Raw genomic sequence first — 21,908 nt, forward strand, 5'->3', positions numbered from 1 at the left:
CGAATCAAACGGGACACACAGCCCACGAGGGTAAGTAACCAAACGTGGCTCAGGCCACGAAATCAAAAGCGGGGTATGAAGCCCACGAATACCAAACGTGAGAATAAAACTCACGAAACAAACTAGCTAGTATTTAACCACAGCGCGCTACGGACTAACGGAACTGCCGTTAGTAACAGTGTTCTGTGTAAAGTTCTCTTAGAAATCCCATTTCAACATGCGAGAGAAATGATTATTTTGAATTTAAATTGTCATTTTCAAAATCAAACTCGCATGAATTGTGTCAAATCTCAACGTTTGTCAAAATCATAACTTTGTATTAATCGAGTATCCAATAAATTTCAAAGTTTAACAACCATACAAGATTACTTCCATCAAACTTGGAAATATCTTTGTAAAAATCAATGAATGCATATATCATAACTCGTTTGTCTTTCACTGATATCTTAAAATTTTCATAATTAATATAATTCATAAGAAAAATAATTCAGGAAGAGGCTATTAAAATAAAGATAAAATATTAAATGGAATGCTATTCACTTACTCGTCGGAGCTTCAAAATTTTTAAAGATATCCTTTCTTTCAATTTTGGTCAGGTTCCCTTTCTTCTGCACACCCTATTAGAATATAAATAAATAAATAATTAAATAATTAAATAAATTTGTCCTGGGTATTTTACCAAACAACATACATACATACATAATTGTCGAAGTTGATGTTTATTTTTCCTTCCTAATTTTTTTTTTCAGTTTTATTGAGATCTTGCAATATCGTCTAATTCCATAATTTCTAATTGGAATCTCAATCTACAATATCATCTTGCTTCCTTGCATAACCGCAATATTCATTTAAATAGAAATTCCTCCTCTCTTCTTCTTCCTTTTTCTTCTTTTTCTTACGTAACAGCATGAATGATGACAGAACAATGTGAGGTTGCCATGATTACATATACCAAACAGTAATAGTAGCACATACAACTCTACTTCTGCATTTCACGTATACGCACGTCACACATGTCCTTATCTCTTACTCTCACGACATAGTGGATTAGCAATAGGAGAGTTTAAAATTTCTCACCTTCTCAACCCAGATGGCAGCGGACAACAAAGGAGAAAGAAGAAGAAAATGAAGATTGCAGCAGAACAGGGACGCAGAAAACTGAGCACTACTCGCAAGGAAACACAGGAAATGAATCAGCAACAATAATCCATATTCATAACAGCACTGCCGCAGCTCTGGCAACTTGGTTTCTCATCCCAGCTGTTACTCGAAGATGACGCCACAGATAGAACCAAAACAGAAAACAAAGAGGGAAAAAAAAACAGAGACAAAGAGCACGAAAGATAGCCGGAGCAATCGGTGCAGCACAAGTCTCCAACTCTTTCCAACAATAATCACTGGTGATAATAAAGAGAAGGAAGATCTAAATACTCACACATGCACCTGGATAAAGAAGGGAGAAAGAGCTCGGTAATCTGAAATAAATAAAGAAAACAGAGTGCAAAGATCACTCGTTGACTGACCAACGACAGATGGAGTAAAGGCAAGCGTACCGACGATAATAACAGCTAAAACTGAAGAGAAGCAGCAACGATTCAAGGAGGAAGAAGGAGAAGGTTTAGCGTGCTCTTTTATAACACCCAGAACAGAGGAGAAGGCGAGTTGCAGCTCGAGCCCGCATACACATCAGACGGCGTCACGGCAAGGAAGAAGGAAGCCACTTACGCACACCTCAATCCACTAGCAACGGCGGACGGAACCTCAGTAGTCACCAACGCCAGTGACTGCTGTATACGGAGGAAGTGAAATTTCTAGACCTAGGATTTCTCTTACCTCTCCACCGACTCTCTCTTTCTCTTTTGCTCCAGAATCCTTTCTAAAGAACAAAAGAAGAGTAAATAAAAATATAATTATATTAGGGGTAATTTGGTAATTTTTTTATGAGGAAAATCAGCAAAGGAAGAAAAATATTCCATGGGCTCACTACGGTTCGAACTTGGGACCAAATGAAAATAATCCAGCCCAACTACCACTGCATCAGCTTCCTCTATTAGCATAATTGTATAAGGATTTAATATAAACATACATAAACCAATTATCATATATATATGTATATTAATTTATTTTTATAAGGGTTATCACATTCTCCCCCCTTAAGAAATTCGGTCCTCCGAATTTAAATTTATACTTACCTTATTCCACAAATAGGTGTGGGTACTTAGCACGCATGTCGACTTCAATTTCCCACGTGGCTTCTTCTTGAGAATGATTTCGCCATAGCACTTTCACCGAAGTGATTTCTTTTGACCGCAACTTCTTAACTTGTCGATCCAAAATAGCTACTGGAACTTCTTCATAAGATAAGTCTGGGGATATTTGAATCCCCTGAGCTTCAATTACATGAGAAGGGTCATATAAATATTTCCGTAACATTGATACATGAAACACCGGATGAATACCTGACAATTCAGGCGGTAACGCCAAACGATAAGCAACTGCACCAATTTTTTCCAGAATTTCAAATGGACCAACATATCTTGGGCTCAATTTACCTTTTTTCCCAAATCTCATTACTCCTTTCATAGGAGACACCTTAAGAAATACTTTGTCTCCAATTATAAATTGTAATTCTCGACGTCGATTATCAACATAAGACTTCTGTCGATTTTGGGCTGTTATTAATCTTTCTCTAATTATTTTCACTTTCTCAATAGCATCTTGCACCAAATCTGGTCCCAACAGCTTAGTATCACCAACATCAAACCACCCAATAGGAGACCTACATTGCCTGCCGTAAAGTGCTTCATATGGGGCCATTTGTATGCTAGATTGATAACTGTTGTTATAAGAAAACTCTACCAAAGCTAAGTAACGGTCCCAACTGCCACCAAAATCCAGAATACAAGATCTTAACATATCTTCAAGTATCTGAATGGTTCTCTCAGACTGGCCATCAGTTTGTGGGTGAAAAGCAGTACTAAGGTCTAATCGAGTGCCCAAAGCTTCTTGGAAAGATTTCCAAAATCGGGAAGTAAATTGAGGACCTCTATCAGAAATTATGGATATTGGAATTCCATGCAATCGCACAATCTCATCAATATATAATTGAACATATTTATCAACATTATATGTTGTCTTTACTGGAATGAAATGAGCTGATTTCGTCAGTCTATCAACAATAACCCAGATAGAATCATACCCCTTAGCAGTGCGAGGTAACCCGGTGACAAAGTCCATTGTGATATTTTCCCACTTCCATTCTGGTATTTCTAACCTTTGGTGTAGCCCAGCTGGCTTTTGGTGTTCTGCCTTAACTTGCTGGCATGTCAAACAGCGTGAGACAAAGTCTGCCACATCCTTTTTCATGCCATCCCACCAATACAGTTGTTTCAAATCTTGATACATTTTAGTTGCTCCTGGATGCACGGTATATGAAGAATGATGAGCCTCTTCCATGATAAGTCGCTTCAAGTTTTCCTCGTGTGGCACGCAAATTCTACCCTTGCACTTTAATATTCCTTCCTGGTCAATTTCAAACTCAATGTTACTTCCAGCTATAACTGCTTCTTTTAACTTGCATAATTTTGGATCTGAAAATTGAGCGCTCTTAATCTGATCCATTAAAGAAGAACGAACTTGTACATGAGCCAGAAATGGTCCCTTATCAATAATTTCAAACTTGACTCCACTCTGCTCAAGTTTATGAATTTCTTGCACCAAAGGCCTCCTTGTCGAAGTCATGTGCACCAAGCTACCCATCGATTTTCTACTTAAGGCATCAGCCACCACATTTGCCTTACCAGGATGGTAAAGAATTGTACAGTCATAATCCTTCAGTAACTCCATCCACCTTCTTTGTCTAAGATTAAGATCTTTTTGCTCAAAAATGTACTTTAAACTCTTATGATCAGTATAGATTTCACATGTCTCACCATAAAGATAGTGACGCCAAATTTTTAACACAAAAACAACTGCTGCCATCTCTAGGTCATGAGTTGGGTAGTTTTGCTCGTGTTTCTTAAGTTTCCTTGAGGCATAAGCAATAACTCGTCCATGCTGCATTAGAACACAGCCTAAACCCACACGAGAAGCATCGCAATAAACTACATACCCTCCATTGCCTGATGGTAAACTCAAAACTGGTGCCGAAGTCAAACACTCCTTTAACTTTTGAAAACTGTCTTCACACTTGTTACTCCATTCAAATTTCACATTCTTTTGAGTTAATCTTGTCAGTGGAGCTGCTATTTTAGAGAAATCCTTGACAAAACGACGATAATATCCTGCAAGACCTAAGAAACTGCGAATTTCTGTAACAGTTGTTGGCCTTGGCCAATTTTGCACCGCTTCTACTTTGCCTGGGTCCACTTGAATACCATTTTTAGAAACAACATGTCCTAAAAAGGTAACTTTATCAAGCCAAAATTCACATTTAGAGAATTTGGCATAAAGTTGTTGTTCCCTCATCGTCTGTAAAACCATCCGTAAATGATGTTCATGCTCCTCTAGGCTCTTTGAGTATATCAGAATATCATCAATAAAAACAATCACAAACTTATCAAGAAACGGTCTAAACACCCGATTCATTAGATCCATAAAAGCTGCTGGTGCATTAGTTAACCCAAATGACATTACTAGGAATTCATAATGACCATATCGGGTTCTAAATGCAGTCTTAGGTATATCCTCTTTCTTGATCTTTAATTGATGATAACCTGAACGTAAATCTATTTTGGAAAAATACTGAGCTCCTTGTAACTGATCAAAAAGATCATCTATACGAGGCAATGGGTACCTGTTTTTCACCGTCACCTTATTAAGCTGCCGATAATCAATACAGAGTCTTAATGACCCATCCTTTTTCTTCACAAAAAGTACTGGTGCTCCCCAAGGAGATGTGCTAGGTCGGATAAATCCCTTATCTAACAGTTCTTGCAATTGAGTCTTTAGTTCTCTCAGCTCAGAAGGTGCCATTCTATAAGGTGGAATAGAAATTGGTTGAGTGTCCGGAACTAAATCAATGGCAAATTCAATCTCTCGATCAGGTGGCAATCCAGGTAACTCTTCTGGAAAAACGTCAGGAAATTCCCGAATAACAGGAATTTGATCCAAACTAACAGTGGGTTTATCAATATCCCTTATCACCGCTAAAAACCCTTGACAACCCTTCTGCAGTAATTGTTGGGCTTTTAAAGCTGAAATAAGATTAGTAGGTCTTTCTATAAAACTTCCTTGCAATATAAAAGAAGTTTCACCTGGAATATCAAATTTCACTACTTTTAAGTGACAATCAACGGTAGCATAGCAAGAAGCTAACCAGTCCATGCCCAGGATGACATCGAAATCAATCATATCAAGCATCATCAAATCAATAAGGGTTTCTCTGCCCTCAAGAGACACTTCACAAGACTTGTACACATAAGAAACAATTAAAGATTCCCCTACTGGAGTACCAACTACAAATGACTTATCAAGTTGGATAGGTTCTTTACCCAACCTCTTAGCAAAATAAGCGGACACATATGAATGAGTGGATCCAGGATCAAATAATGCATAAGCTTGATTAGAACACACAGTTATAATACCTGTAACAACAGCATTTGAGGCTTTAGCATCCTGTCTTGTCATGGCATAAACTCTCGCCTGCCTTTGTCCTAAGGAAGATTGTCCCCGCTGACCATTTCCCCTTCCAAATTTACCCCTGCTAGCTGAAGTAGAAGCAGTTCTAGCAGGTGGGATTGATGAGGAAGTAGGGCGAGGAGAAGGTTGAATTGATCCGTGACTTGACACAGACTGTAGATATGGACAATTTCTTCTCAAATGGCCCGTCTGTCCACATTCAAAACATGCACCAGACACTCTATAGCACGGTCCCGAATGATATTTTCCACAACTATTACAAGGGACTCTAGCATAACCCGATTGATTCGGCACTGACTGGGCTCGAGGTCTCACATTACCAGAATTGGGTCTCACAACGGGAGTGCTTACTGATGGTGAACCAAATGATCTAGGCTTAGATTGTGAGGCACGAAAGTGAGATTGACTTGAAAATTGATGACTCTTGGAAGAAGAACCAGGAAATTTCTCATCATGCTCCCTCTTGCGTTTCTTAGAAATTGCTTCTTCTGCCTTATGTCGATTCTCAATTCTTAATGCACTATCAACAATCTCAGCATAGGTGATATCACGACTCAACATAGGTGCTATGTTGTCATGTATGTCAACTGGTAATCCTTGTACAAACCTGCTAATTCGTTCTTTTTCAGTCGGTATAATATGAGGAGCAAAAGAGGATAATTCAGTAAACTTCTGGTCATATTCTACTATAGACATTCCTTTACTACACTTTAAAGTCAGAAACTCTTCAACTTTTGCGTCTCTAGTGCTCTGAGGCAAATAGCGATTTAGAAATGTAGTCTTGAATTCTTCCCAAGTTAAAGAAGGTGCTCTCGTTGCATGCAAACCTGGGACTGTTTTTGCCCAAGTACTTGCTACCCCTTGAAGTTGGAACACTGCAAATTCAACATACTGAGCATCAGGGCATCTCAAGGCCCTACATCTCTTCTCAATTCCTTCGAGAAACTCAATTGGGTCCTCTCGTGCATTAGTTCCCGAAAAAGATGATGGGTTTAGCTTCATAAACTTCGATAACTTAACTATAGGATTTTCCTCTGGGGTATCATTTGTCGAAGGGACTGTTTGTTCTTCAGATTGAGAACTTACTCGATCACTTCTAGAAGGAATATCTTGAAGGGGCCTAAGGGTTCGACCACCCCTAGCCCTGATCCTACTCTGACGCCGTCCTCTACCTCTCAAGGGCATATCATCTGTTGGAGAAATTCTGCCAGAGGCTCTACTGCTAGTGGAGCTCCTGGTAGATACTCGACGTCTGGGTGGCATATTTCACTATATCAAGAAACAAAAGAAATATTTAATTCAAAATACAATTCCTTTATATAATAAAAAGTCAATAAAAAAAAACAAACGTCGTTTGAAAACTTCCTATAGAACTTCCAATGATGTCTCAATTATAATTATGCCTGGGTTCATAATGATAATTGAAACCTCACTGGCAAGTTTCTGCTCCACATAGTTTTATATGTAAAAACCTTGGCTCTGATACCAAATTGTCACGCCCCAAAATAGAGGGTGACCGGCACGAGTATGAGTCACTTACACATTCCCGTAAGCCTTAAAATAAACATTGATTTCATTTTTCATTTTTTTTTACAAAAGAAAGGAACAAAATTTAATCAAATCCTATGAAAATTTAAAATAACTTATTGGATTCAATATTATAAAAGAGTGTCGATATTTTTGTAAAAATTTCGGCAGAACCTCCCCTGTAACTAGGATCTCCCGAAAATTCTACAACAAAATTCTGACAGATAACAGTATAAATCAGGAGCGTAGCTCCATCCAGCCAACAACCCATATACAGATCAAAAATAAAGTTTATCAACAACCTATGTGGAGCATCTATTCTTTCTCTCAAATCAACAGGACATACAAATTATATATTTACATAAAAACAATAATACCAATCAAAATATCCACCCACTGTAGCTAGTTGCCCTTTTGAGGTTGCTGGTAGAATCGGCGTCAGCTAACCAATCTGAAGCCAAATAATTTTTCCAGTGAATAGCATTCCCATAATAAAATTCTTAAAATTTAAATTAACAGTCTCTAATAATGGTGTCAAATAATTGAAAGTAATTCCACCAAAATTATAAGCATATAAATTATAATCATATTTGAAAAATAAGAATAAGTAGAGAACAATTTATGTTCTCATGCTTAAAGAAACCATTTGCTCTCATATAACTCAAAATAATACAAATTACTAGTCAACATTGGATAAATTTCAAAAATACATATTAATCAACATTTAAAATTTCGAGAACTCAACAGAACAGGTTACAAACATGAACACTCAGTCCACGAGGGTAAATAACCAAACGCGGCTTATGCCACGAAAACAAACGTGGACACACCAGTCCACGAGGGTAAATAACCAAACGCAGCCGGAGCTACGAATCAAACGTGGACACACAGCCCACAAGGGTAAGTAACCAAACGTGGCTCAGGCCACGAAATCAAACGCGGGTACGAAGCCCACGAATACCAAACGTGAGAATAAAACTCACGAAACAAACTAGCTAGTATTTAACCACAGCGCGCTACGGACTAACAGAACTGCCGTTAGTAACAGTGTTCTGTGTAAAGTTCTCTTAGAAATCCCATTTCAACATGCGAGAGAAATGATTATTTTGAATTTAAATTGTCATTTTCAAAATCAAACTCGCATGAATTGTGTCAAATCTCAACGTTTGTCAAAATCATAACTTTGTATTAATCGAGTATCCAATAAATTTCAAAGTTTAACAACCATACAAGATTACTTCCATCAAACTTGGAAATATCTTTGTAAAAATCAATGAATGCATATATCATAACTCGTTTGTCTTTCACTGATATCTTAAAATTTTCATAATTAATATAATTCATAAGAAAAATAATTCAGGAAGAGGCTATTAAAATAAAGATAAAATATTAAATGGAATGCTATTCACTTACTCGTCGGAGCTTCAAAATTTTTAAAGATATCCTTTCTTTCAATTTTGGTCAGGTTCCCTTTCTTCTGCACACCCTATTAGAATATAAATAAATAAATAAATAAATAATTAAATAAATTTGTCCTGGGTATTTTACCAAACAACATACATACATACATAATTGTCGAAGTTGATGTTAATATTTTTCCTTCCTAATTTTTTTTTTCAGTTTTATTGAGATCTTGCAATATCGTCTAATTCCATAATTTCTAATTGGAATCTCAATCTACAATATCATCTTGCTTCCTTGCATAACCGCAATATTCATTTAAATAGAAATTCCTCCTCTCTTCTTCTTCCTTTTTCTTCTTTTTCTTACGTAACAGCATGAATGATGACAGAACAATGTAAGGTTGCCATGATTACATATACCAAACAGTAATAGTAGCACATACAACTCTACTTCTGCATTTCACGTATACGCACGTCACACATGTCCTTATCTCTTACTCTCACGACATAGTGGATTAGCAATAGGAGAGTTTAAAATTTCTCACCTTCTCAACCCAGATGGCAGCGGACAACAAAGGAGAAAGAAGAAGAAAATGAAGATTGCAGCAGAACAGGGACGCAGAAAACTGAGCACTACTCGCAAGGAAACACAGGAAATGAATCAGCAACAATAATCCATATTCATAACAGCACTGCCGCAGCTCTGGCAACTTGGTTTCTCATCCCAGCTGTTACTCGAAGATGACGCCACAGATAGAACCAAAACAGAAAACAAAGAGGGAAAAAAAACAGAGACAAAGAACACGAAAGATAGCCGGAGCAATCGGTGCAGCACAAGTCTCTAACTCTTTCCAACAATAATCACTGGTGATAATAAAGAGAAGGAAGATCTAAATACTCACACATGCACCTGGATAAAGAAGGGAGAAAAGCTCGGTAATCTGAAATAAATAAAGAAAACAGAGTGCAAAGATCACTCGTTGACTGACCAACGATAGATGGAGTAAAGGCAAGCGTACCGACGATAATAACAGCTAAAACTGAAGAGAAGCAGCAACGATTCAAGGAGGAAGAAGGAGAAGGTTTAGCATGCTCTTTTATAACACCCAGAACAGAGGAGAAGGCGAGTTGCAGCTCGAGCCCGCATACACATCAGACGGCGTCACGGCAAGGAAGAAGGAAGCCACTTACGCACACCTCAATCCACTAGCAACGGCGGACGGAACCTCAGTAGTCACCAACGCCAGTGACTGCTGTATACGGAGGAAGTGAAATTTCTAGACCTAGGATTTCTCTTACCCTCTCCACCGACTCTCTCTTTCTCTTTTGCTCCAGAATCCTTTCTAAAGAACAAAAGAAGAGTAAATAAAAATATAATTATATTAGGGGTAATTTGGTAATTTTTTTATGAGGAAAATCAGCAAAGGAAGAAAAATATTCCATGGGCTCACTACGGTTCGAACTTGGGACCAAATGAAAATAATCCAGCCCAACTACCACTGCATCAGCTTCCTCTATTAGCATAATTGTATAAGGATTTAACATAAACATACATAAACCAATTATCATATATATATGTATATTAATTTATTTTTATAAGGGTTATCACAGTTTTTAACTAATTCACTTAATAAAATTGTCTTAAAATTAAACCATTTTTTATTCTTGTCCTTAAATTTAAATAAAAGTTATTTAAAAGATTTTTATTGAGAATTAAATCGAGATTATGCACAAAAATTACATAAACAAGGGAAAGTGACTTGTATTAAATAGCAAAATGATAATATAGAAGTTAACTAACAAAAAGTACGGAGGTAGTAACAGTGATGTCATCAATAACTAGGAATTTAAGACCTTGGCTTGCGTGCCTGATCCTTCTTCTTGGTCATTAATAATAATTAAGAAATTTTGTTTTGTCTTTATTTCTTTGTTTGTTTGTTTTTTTTTTTTGGGTGACAAGTCAATTATATTAACAAAAGAAGAAAAGAAGTCTACAAAGAAAGCATTAAAACAGGTTTACTAAAATAAAAAGAAAAGGCAGGAAAAAAAAAACTAAGGCAGAGCCACATTTCTAGAAGATACAGCTGTTAAAGTTTTAAGCTTTGAGATGTCTTGATCCACAAGGTGCTGTCAAATAGTGCTGAAACAAACTCCCTTGTTAAATCGGATCTTCAAATTCCCTAAACTTGCAAACTCACCAAATGATTCAAAGAGAAGCTTTTGATCTAAAATAAGACGTTGCAAACACAGAAAATTAAGGAGATGTCGGGAGAGAGTCTCAAATTTGCAGAAAAGCAGTTCGATCCATCCTTTATGGTTGAGTGATAGGGAAACAGCACTGTAAGTTATCTTCCTTCTCTTAAAGGCAGTAGATTGAATTTCCCAGCTTTGAAGAAGAAATTGGTTGTCAGGGCCAATATAAAAAAACTGAAGATCTTTCTTTTGTGACCCTGTAGTTGATATCTGTCTTTGAATTACATTCGTGATCGCATCTGCGTGCACCGTTTAAAAATTGAAATTGTTCATTGAGGTGCTAAATAACTTGCTTAGCGGGGGTAATCTATGCAGAGCTTAAGGGGAGATATTACATCATAAAAATGCTTAAAATGCCACTTATTTCTTTGCCACTGGGTGAATGTGCAACCATATTAATAGAAAACTAATTTTTACTACTTTACAATTCAACCCTTTAACTTCCAGAATATTCTTGTTTTGTTTTTTTGTTTTGTTTTGGGTACATATTACATAACTTTGAGAACATTCTTTCCGCGTGCAAAACCATAATTTAATCTATTAGAATTCGGAAGCGTGTGTTGAGAACCCAAGCCCACAAGCTAGCCCATTAGATATGGATGTCGGACTATGGCCTTACCAAGAACCCTTTCCTCTCAATTCGTATAAAACCATTTTTTTTAACCTTCAATTACGCGTTTATAAACATATGATTTAGTGTATTATGAAATACAACATCAAGCCAATATACTTTGATTTCATTTTTGTTTTTAATTTCTATAGTTTTATTTTATTGTTCTCAATTTCTTTATTAGTTTAATCGATTTCTAATATTAATCCATATAATTTTAAAAATGCATGTGAGGATCATGAGCTTGCATGATGAGAGTTAATTTCAGTGACATGTACTTAACTCTTTTAACCCTTTTGCTAAAGTAAAATTAATCACACATTTGTCTTCAGCCAAATATAAAAGAAAGCTTTTTCTCTTTTACTTTTTATTTGTAATCAAACCTAGTCAATTTATTTCCATGTCAGCATAATTTTATCATGCCAACAAAATGGTTAACAGATTACAGAAAAATTAATTATGTTAATTTCAGCTCATTGTTTTTATGTACACTTTTAAAACTTCAAGGACTAGCATTGTAAACAAATCAAATAAAAAAATAAAATTATAGGAACTAAAAATAAAATGCAATCAAAGTATAGAGATCTAATGTTATATTTTCCTTTATATATTTTATGGAATTGAAGACATAAGGTATAATATTTAAGACTCATAAATAATATTATTTATTATAGGGGCTTTTGCATATATAATCCAATTTATAGAATCAAACCCAATAAACGACCTAACATTTTTTCTATTTTGCATAATGGCCATTTTAATATTTAATTGAGCTTTATATGACAAAACTATCCTATCTGCAAATAACATGACCTTCTTTCAAATATTTTTTTTAGACAAAAAATTTCTTTTAAATACTTGAAGATGGAAGATTAAGCATTCCCATATATACAAAGATTAAATGATATTGATAAATTTTCATTGAAATGGTTTACCAGTAATATACTATTGTAGATTAGAAACATGAAAAAAATATAATCATTTACTCAAAATAGATCAAAGATAGTCCGTAAAAAATTCTAAACATCTTAGCTTATCACAAACAATAATTAAATACCTAAACTAATAAATCCCATTTTCCATCATAAGAAATGACAAGATTAAGCTTCCACATATCTACAAGATTAAATAATGTTAATAAGTTTTCACTAATATGGTTTATTAGTAATACTATCATAGATCATAAACACGAAAAAAAAACATAATTATTTGCCTAAAACAGATCAAACATATGCCATAAAAAATTCTAAACATCTTACCTCATCACAGAGAATCAAATACTCCCCTGCAATGAAAGTTCTGGGTTTACATTCATCCTCATACAAGGAAACTTAGCAATGAGACTCGTTTGGAGAGGCACAAAATTAAACTACTCATGTTGAGATATCTCTTGCAAAAGAGTGTACTTATTAGGATAACAAGAAAGTAATATGTGAATATCACCTTGATTCCTCTGCCTACCGATAAATGGAAGCAATTATTGTGAAATAGAGAGAGATATGATGGATGTGATTCAATTAGTTAAAGGTTAAAATCATTTAGTTTGTTATAGATGATATATTTATGGATTAGTTTATGTAAAGCATCTTAATAATATATTTCCTCTGTGGATAAAAAGAAAAAATCACCTCTAATTGATTTTGTGAATGAGACATACTCCAAAATATTCAAATATATCATCTATAATTTATGAGAACTGTATTTTTCATGATCATTGGGCTAATTTACTCTTTATTTTGTGTGTGTGTGTGTGTTGATATATTACTTAGGTTACCCTTGGAACCGAGGTGAACAAATACTACCGTAAAAATATGAGAGCTTGTTTAGTATGTACAATGAAATAAATTAAAACAGACTAGAATTAAATAAAATAGGATTTTCTTCAATTAAAAAGAATTGTATCCTTTTCAGCCTAAATTGCTCTTAGGCTGATTAAGTGGTTGGTATGCTTGAAAAAACCCAAGCGAGTAACGGTCCAGCCCAATAGAGAATCAAAGCATTAACCCTTTAAGTGAAGCAAGCACGTTCTCAACCAACAGAGAGCGCCTAGCTCCTCAGAAGAGGCAACGACCAAATATCATAATCCTGACTACTCAATATAGTTATTTTTCTCTCAACTTAAAAGCCTTAACCAGAATGACTTCATACTTGAACACTTTATGACTAGAATGGAAATCGAGAATTCATTGACTACAAAAATGATTTTATAAAATGATTATTTTTGCTAATATTAAATGGCTATGAATCACTGAATAATATGACGCTGAATACTCCTAGAACCTTTTTTCAATGGTTATTAATCATTTAATATTCTTGATTCATTAGACTGTTCTTTATCTAAAAACTATTTAATGTGTTTGAAGTTTGAAATGATTTGATTGAGAATCACTTTATAAAATCATTTTTTTTTTGCTTATAACCATTTAATATAGGACAATATTAAATGGTTGTGGCAGCATAACTATTTAATATATATATATATATATAATGGTTGTAATATGATAATCATTTTATATTTATGCATTGTTGTTTTAGTTATAATATTAAACGGTTTTCATACAAAACCATGTATTATTATGACCAAATTTTTTAAACTAGAAGGGCTGCATTTCTAATAATCCCCCTGCATTTTACATTATAAAAGCATATTCCAACAAAACGTATATACCAAAAATAGAATTTCAGAAGCCACTACAAATCATATATATGAAATATATATTATGAATTTCTAAACAAAAGCTATTTACAATTTGAAATTGTTTAAGTTAAATCAATTAATGGCAAAAATAAGACTCCAAATCCCAAAATTTGGTCAATTATACATATATCATCTATGTCAACTTTAAATGTAGACCTATATCATCTATTGCCTTATTGTTGCTGTTGTTATTGTTGTTCTAGCTAAACCATGCTTAGAAAATACTATATATCAACTCTTCATGAACTTCTTCCATTTGAGCCTTAGAAAATGTGGCACAGTATGCAACCTTGGATAATAATATATGCAAAAATAACACAAGTTAAAGTCAAGTTGATTAATAATATAATGATGAGAAGGTTGACGACATACATATATTATTTGGAAAAGTCTCGATAGGAGTATATTGGATTATGTCCTTCATATATTTCATGACAACATACTCAATCCCTGGCTTTGTCTAATTGTTCTGAGCACTACAATCACACAAAGGATAAAAAATCTGATTAGTTAATGATATGACATGACCTGTAGTTGCTAACATAATTAATAATAAATACATATATATATATATATATATCTTGACAACTGTCCATGATGTTGCTGCATCAAAGCAATCGCTACCCTTATAAGTTATTGGAATTGCTTATCGCACTTATTGTGGTACATGGCAATGGCTCTAATATGTGACAGAAAACTTGATATGAGAAATGTTCATATGAAAAGAACAAATTACATGCATATATGCAACTTACTGATGATTTATCATTTCTACTATATGCAGCCTATTGTTGGAATTGCCACCACTAAGAGGGTCAAGGTACCATTAAGGGTGAGAATAAGACCGACCCTATTAGGTGGCTAATAACTTCTAAAATTTCAAGTCATTTGAGCATATTTTCCTTAGTTTATAATATATTTTGACACAATTGTGTATATTTTGGTAGCCCAAATTAGGAAAATGTGTATCTTGCTTTGGGTTTGCATACTTAATATTTTTGGGCTTACTTCTATGTTATTTTGGTTTAAGATTTGATTAGATGCATTTCTGGACCTTTATTAATGCTTTTGGAATTTTTTTTATGAAGAAATCATATGTAGAAAGGAGCTATCACATTAATTGGAGAAGAGTGTCAAACTGTCCAAAGTCATCTCAAAGTCGTGACTTTTGCTGTTGTCAGAAAAATGTTGTGTTTTATTAATCTAAAATTGATTGGGCACTTATATGTTGCTAGCTCAACCTAAAACATATTCTACATATTTTAAGACACATTTGGAGCTTGGTTATGCTAAAGCTTAGGTATCAAAAGAGTTGGAATTAAGAAATTGAAGCTTTGAAGATATTTGGAGCTCATTTTCTTCAGTTTTTCTATTCCTCTTCCTTTCGTATCATATATCTAAAATGGGCTCAACTATTTTGTATATTTATAGTATGTGGATGATTATGAATTACTAAACATTTTGCTCTAAGATTATTTGAAGCTCTTGTATAGATTGACACTAAGTTCCTCCTCTCTTTTTATGATTAATGACATATATGTGTTTATTTTACTCTTTTCTTAATGCTTCTAAGAGATTTGCCACTATTTAAATGTTGGGTTCACTTGGGTGATACTTAAGAGGGCTAGCTTGGATGAAGAAGTAGGGTAAAATAGTGCAAGAACTTGAGTGTATATGTTGAATGGGTGGTTTTGTTAGTAAAATAGATATAAACTTTCTAGCCTTGCAAAGTCACATTAGGGTTAGAGTTTAAAATTGAGTTTTATTAATTGTAACAAGAGATTGAGAAATTAACTTAACTAAATACTTATTCATAATTTGAGAGAGATTGTGCTAATAATTTTAGAACCCTATGTTAGCACTTATTTTCATTAAAAACATTTATGAGAGGAGGTAATTTTGATGTTATGAAATGCAAAGGAGATAAATAATCCTAGGTCCTAATTTATGCTTAAAATTTGTGAATAATTTGTTTTTCCTTATTTTCAAATTTTAATTTAATTTGCAAAATCAACTTTCTCCTATAATTCTGTTTAGCTTAACTTAACTGAATTTGCTTAATCTTTTGCTTGATTGTTATTTTTAAACAAATCTCCCTAACAATAGCACCAAAAACTTGTTGCGCCTACAACCTAGCCTGGTTATGCCTAACTTGGCCTATATAATTAAACAAGCATATTTTTAAGGCCTATTTTAATAGGCCCGCCCTAATTTTTTAAGGCTTGGCCTGTTTAGGCCTTTTTAGTTAATATTATATTTACATATTAAATACTTTTATTTTATATTATTATATTTTTATTTATGTTTTATGTTAATTTTATCTCCATATCCCTAGGTTATCTAATATATTTGTTAACTTCATTCCAATTTAACCTCTTAGTTTAGTGCATCACTCCAGTCCTTCAAACCTAAAATCAGAATCAAGCCAACACAATCTTGCTCTTCCTCTCTCAAAGGTTTGACATCAAGCTTGTTGTTGCTCACATTCACCTTGCCATCACTCACAGCCTTGCACTCAGTAACGGTAACCTGCTTGTTCATGTTCTTGTACACCTTATTTGAGTCCCCATTCACATTCTCGCTTGTACTCACTATTTCCTATTTGTGTTCTTGTCATTAGCATTCTCTCTATGCTCACAGTTTGCGTTCTCATTGTGCTTACTCAAGCTTCTCACTACTTGCATGTGGCCTCTACTTCGTGTTCTCCCATCATCTATTGTGATTGAGCTTCTAACTCTACTTCTTGTGCTTTTACAGCCTTCTTGCTCTAAGTTTTTGCTTCTACCTCCTCACCATCCATTGTGTGTTCTTGCCTCCTTGCTCCACTTTTGAACTTGTATATTTTAATTTTTGTCTCATTTCATGCTCTGATGTTACACTTTCCACAAGTACATAGGTCGTAGCTAGCAAGTAATACAATGAGAGTAAAGTATCATTCTCTCAAGAATTTGTTTGAAAACAACAATCAAGTAAAAGACTAAGTAAGTTTGATCAAGTTGAGCTAAACTCAATTATAAGAGAAAGTTGATCTTGCAAACTAAATTAACACTAGAAAATAAAGAAAAGAAATCGATTCATAAATTTCAAATACAAAATAGAACCTAGGATTATTTATCTCCCTTGTATTTCATAACATCAAAATTGCCTCCTTCATAAATGATTTTAATGAAAATAAGTGCTAACCTAGGGTTCTAAAAATACTTGGATAAGCTCTCTCAAGTCATGAATAAGTATTTAGTTAAATTAATTGCCCAATCTCTTATTATGATTAATAAAACTCAATTTTAAATACCAAACCTAATGTAGCTATGTAAGACTAGCACTATATCTCTATCTTATTAACAAAACCATCCATTCAATAAGTAAACTTTAAGTTTTTGCACTATTTTATTCAAGTTCTATACTCAACCTAGCCTTCTTAACAATTAATAAAACTCAATTTAAATACCAAACCTAATGTGGCTATATAAGACTAGCAAGTATATCTCTATCTTATTAACAAAACCATCTATTTAACAAGTAAACTTTAAGTTCTTGCACTATTTTATCCAAGTTTTATACTCAACCTAGCCTTCTCATCAATCAGGTGAACCTAACATCTAAGTGATGGCCAAACACTTAGAAGCATTAAGAAAAGAGTTAAAATAAACACACACACACACACACACACAATTAATCACAAAAAGAGAGGAAAAACTTAATGTTAATCCATACAAGGGTTCCAAATAATCCTAGAACAAAAATTTTAGCTACTCATAATCATCCACAAGCTACAAGTACACAAAATACTAGGACCCATTTCAAATTACAAGAGAGGAAAAGGAAGAGGAATAGAAAAACTAAAGAAAATGATCTTCAAATGTCTTTAAAGCTTTAATCTATTGATCCTAACTCTTCTAATACCCAAACCTTAGCACGACTAAGCTCTAAATGTGTCTTAAAGTGAGAAGAATACATTTTGGATCAAGCTCTTAGCATATATGTATCCTACCAAGCATTTTCAAATAAATAAAATGGAACATTTTGCTGACAATGGTAAAAGTTCTGAATGAAAGTCGTGACTTTAAAAATTTTGTACTGTTTTCATTGTTAATGAAACTTTACCTTTATAAACTTAATTTCTTCATCAAAAAGTCTTCCAAAAGAATCAACAAAGGTCTAAAAATGTATCTAATCAAATTTAAAACTAAAATAATACAAACTTAGCCTAAAAATATTGAATTAAAAACCAATGCACAAACCCAAGGCAAAATACACATTTTCTTAATTTGGGCAATCAAAATATACACAATTGTGTCAAAATATAATAGAAACCAAGAAAAATACGCTTAAATAATATGAAATTCTAGAGGTTAATATCTGGATACGATTTGAATTGGTTGAATGATTGATTCCCAATATGCCATCTAAACTGATGAATGATTCTTGTTCTATGGGTTGCTAAATCTAATCTAATATTTGGTGAATGATTTGGATGGATTGAATAATTGAGCCTAGTTGATGATTTATTTATTTATTGATAAAACTAGATGACGATTCAAGTAGCCTTGAAATCTAGTGAGGTTCTTTAAAGACTGTATCTTTGAGCCTTTTTAAAAGGCCTATTTAATAAGAGGCCTTTGAAAAGGCTTCAAGCTCTGTGAAGCTTATGACAGGCTTAGGCCTGAGCCTAAAAAGAGCTTGTATGTAGGCTTAGGCCTTAAGCCTATGTTATAAGCTCAGGCCTATTTAGATAAGGCCTGACCTATTCCTACTCCTAGGTACCATACTTTCTATATGATTAAATTAATCACAAGTAACATCCAATGTCTCTTATAATAATGATTACAATTAAAAAGTATCAATAAATAATTAAATTTTGAAGAAAGTGAAGTATCATAAAGTGATTTATCCTTCACAATAAGACACTATGAATATTCTGTTATTGTTAGCGCCACAATGCTTGAAGTAATTTGAAAGCTTCTAAGCTATTTATAAACCTTATTTAGGACTTATTATGTTGTGACTATGAGGAGAGATCGTGTGGGGATTGATTACTATAATCTTCTATGTTATATCTCTTTCGTCATGTATGGTGATGTAAAGGTTTTAAAAGTATGCCTCTTATATAAGTTATATAGGGTAGTGGTAGCCTATGCATGATTGAATAAGTCAATCAACACCTCATTGTTGACTTGGTTAACAAAATCTAGATTTGTTTACATTTCCAAAGGGGAAAGGGAGCAATATCACTCTTTGCATCTTTATGTAAGTCCAAAGCAAATTAACTTTTAGTTTCTATTGAGCGCGATTACTAGCATTGAGAGGCTTGAGGCTGAGGTGGGTGATAAGTGGATATTTTACCTAGACTTATATATATTTTCTACTCTTTTGTTTATTAAATAATGCATGGAAAAAGGATAAATATGAATAAAAGTCCTTACTTAGTATTTTGGGAGTATTTTAAGGAAAAAGGACAGAATAGTATGAAAAAGGACTCAAAATGCAAAGCTTTGAGTCAAAGACTAAAGAACTAGGCCAATAACAATGTCTACTCATAGAAACAAATTACAAGGGGCTTTACTGAGATGGACATGACTCATAGCAAAGACTTTGAGCATCTCTACCATGACTTGCCATAGATAACACAATATGTAAAACCTTCAAATTTTCAAACTGACTTTTCACAAATTATTAATTTAATAAATTATTTTTTTACATCACTGTACCCTAATCATGGTAGGAAAATTTCTACCATGATAATAAATAACAAATCTTTTTTTAAAACTCTACTATGGTGGAAAAGAGTTGATCATATAAATAAAATATTTTACAAATAGCCTACCATAGTAGAAAGAACTTAACATAATGAATAAGCTCTACCATAATAATTGAAAGTACATTTATAATAAAATTTTACCGAATGAAAAATAATGTTAAACAATTCATATCAAAGAAAATAATTTTTAAATCAGCATTTGGTGCGGAAGCCTATCCTAAGGTAGCAAAATCCTAAAGAATTTCTAAATAAAAATTTCTGATGTCATAATGTAACCCAAGTGTACATTCGAAATAATATACCACACATCTTATTCAAGTACTAATACTTCCAAAATAATACTAGTTCAATAATATCCAAAACGGGTCATCACAATATTCACCATAATCCATCACTTATCCTTAACAAAATAAAATTATAGAATGTACACTTGTTCACATTATAAATACCTTTTCACTAAATACTCAATGCTTCCAAATAAATTTTGTTATGTTATTAACATCCCTAAAAAGCAATTAGAACTATGAGGGACAAACAAAATCATCATGACATGATATTGAAATCAAGTCAAGGATCAATGTAGCAATCAAAACTTTTTAATTTGAACAAAATTTCCTTCCAAGGGATATTTTATTAAAATTTTTTTTTCAGGTCTGATTTTATTTTATTTTAGATTATAAAAGAATTTTGGGTCCTTTTTGCAATTTTTGTTGGGTCTTTTTTTGTAGTTTTCCTGGTGCTTTTCTTGTAATTTTCCCAAACTTCCTTATCTGATGGTATTTCTTCACGTGAAAGAGACAAAAAAACACAGCATTCGTGTTTGTTCTTCACCAACCTTTAGTTCTCCCTTCTCATCACCATCGAACTCCACCTCTTCACCTTCGACTTGCTCTTCCTCTCACTGGTGGCTTAATTGGTGTGTCTTGGCAGCTAGAAGTGGCTCGCTAGAATTTATTCTTTCTTTGCTGTCATCTTTTGCTTATCTATCCAGGTAGAGCGTCCGTGTGCGTGTGCTTGTGTGTAGCTTCAATGCTTCTTGCTCTCTATCTGCTGAACTTTTATATAGGTGTACGATAAGCTAAATTTTTCTCTTTTTGTGGTCACGATTTCTGGTTTCTGTCGTCGTTATTTGAGTTGTAGAACAGAGCCTGCTTCCTTTACCAATCTCGACCACGTGCTGATCTTGAACTGTCATCACTGTACTGTAGTTTGAGGTAAATCGTTGATCCTCTCTTCTCCTCGCTACAAAAATTGTTCATTATCTTCCTCTTCGCTGTTCGTCCGTGTTTGTCTGATGATGAGCTGAATTTTTGTTCTGTTTGGTGACTAATAAAGGAGGTGTAAGCACGCATATTCAGCCTTATTTTTTCTTTTTCCTCTACTGCTAGGCACCGTGTGTGTTTGTAGGGAAAGCTCAAGTTTTTTTTTTTATATACATATGCTGATTCTGCTCCCTCCTCACGTGGAGCAGCTAGGTTTAATTCTTCCTTTGTCTTTTGGGGTAGTCTATGAACTAAGGAGAGGCTGTTGTTTCTGCACTTCTATTCAAGGTTAGACGGCGATCCTTTCTTCTCCTTTGAATTTATAGGTAGCATGAATCATCCTTTCTCCTTCCCCTGGTCAAACAATGTGTCTCTGTTCCTCCTAATGTCTGTTATAATTTTGAGGAAATTGATTTGTACTTTAAGCAGATGCTGTGTACTGTTGTAGTTTGGATATGAGCTCAATGGTAATAATAAAGTTATTGTTAAACGTTGATTAAATTATTGGATGATTATTGTGAACTAAATTTTTGATATACTCAAAGTATTCGCAAGTATGCTTGAAAGAAGAAGTTGATGGGAATAGGATTATTAAAATTTTATTAAGCTTTGAAAAAAAGTTGCATTAATAGTTGTGGTTGAATGTGCCATTGACTACTTAATAGAGGTTGTTGAAGGGTTTGATGAGAATTTAAGGTGTTATTGAGAAATTTAATGAATAATTGAAGAGCTTAAATATTAATTTCACTTGATTATA

General features: G+C 33.8%; 1 long non-coding RNA gene across 1 annotated transcript; it reads right to left on the reverse strand.

The window, feature by feature from the left end:
- Positions 1-7,559: 7,559 nt before the first annotated feature.
- LOC129285436 (uncharacterized) lies at positions 7,560-9,304 on the reverse strand. The gene is made up of 3 exons (XR_008587209.1): positions 9,116-9,304; positions 8,581-8,653; positions 7,560-7,618 (listed from the first exon to the last, which is right to left on the reverse strand). It is a non-coding gene; the product is annotated as an uncharacterized LOC129285436 (long non-coding RNA).
- Positions 9,305-21,908: the final 12,604 nt, after the last annotated feature.

Source organism: Prosopis cineraria, unplaced genomic scaffold (assembly GCF_029017545.1).
Source record: "Prosopis cineraria cultivar Desert tree isolate PC_DT_omini unplaced genomic scaffold, ASM2901754v1 PC11, whole genome shotgun sequence".
NCBI classification, from domain to species: Eukaryota; Viridiplantae; Streptophyta; class Magnoliopsida; order Fabales; family Fabaceae; genus Prosopis; species Prosopis cineraria.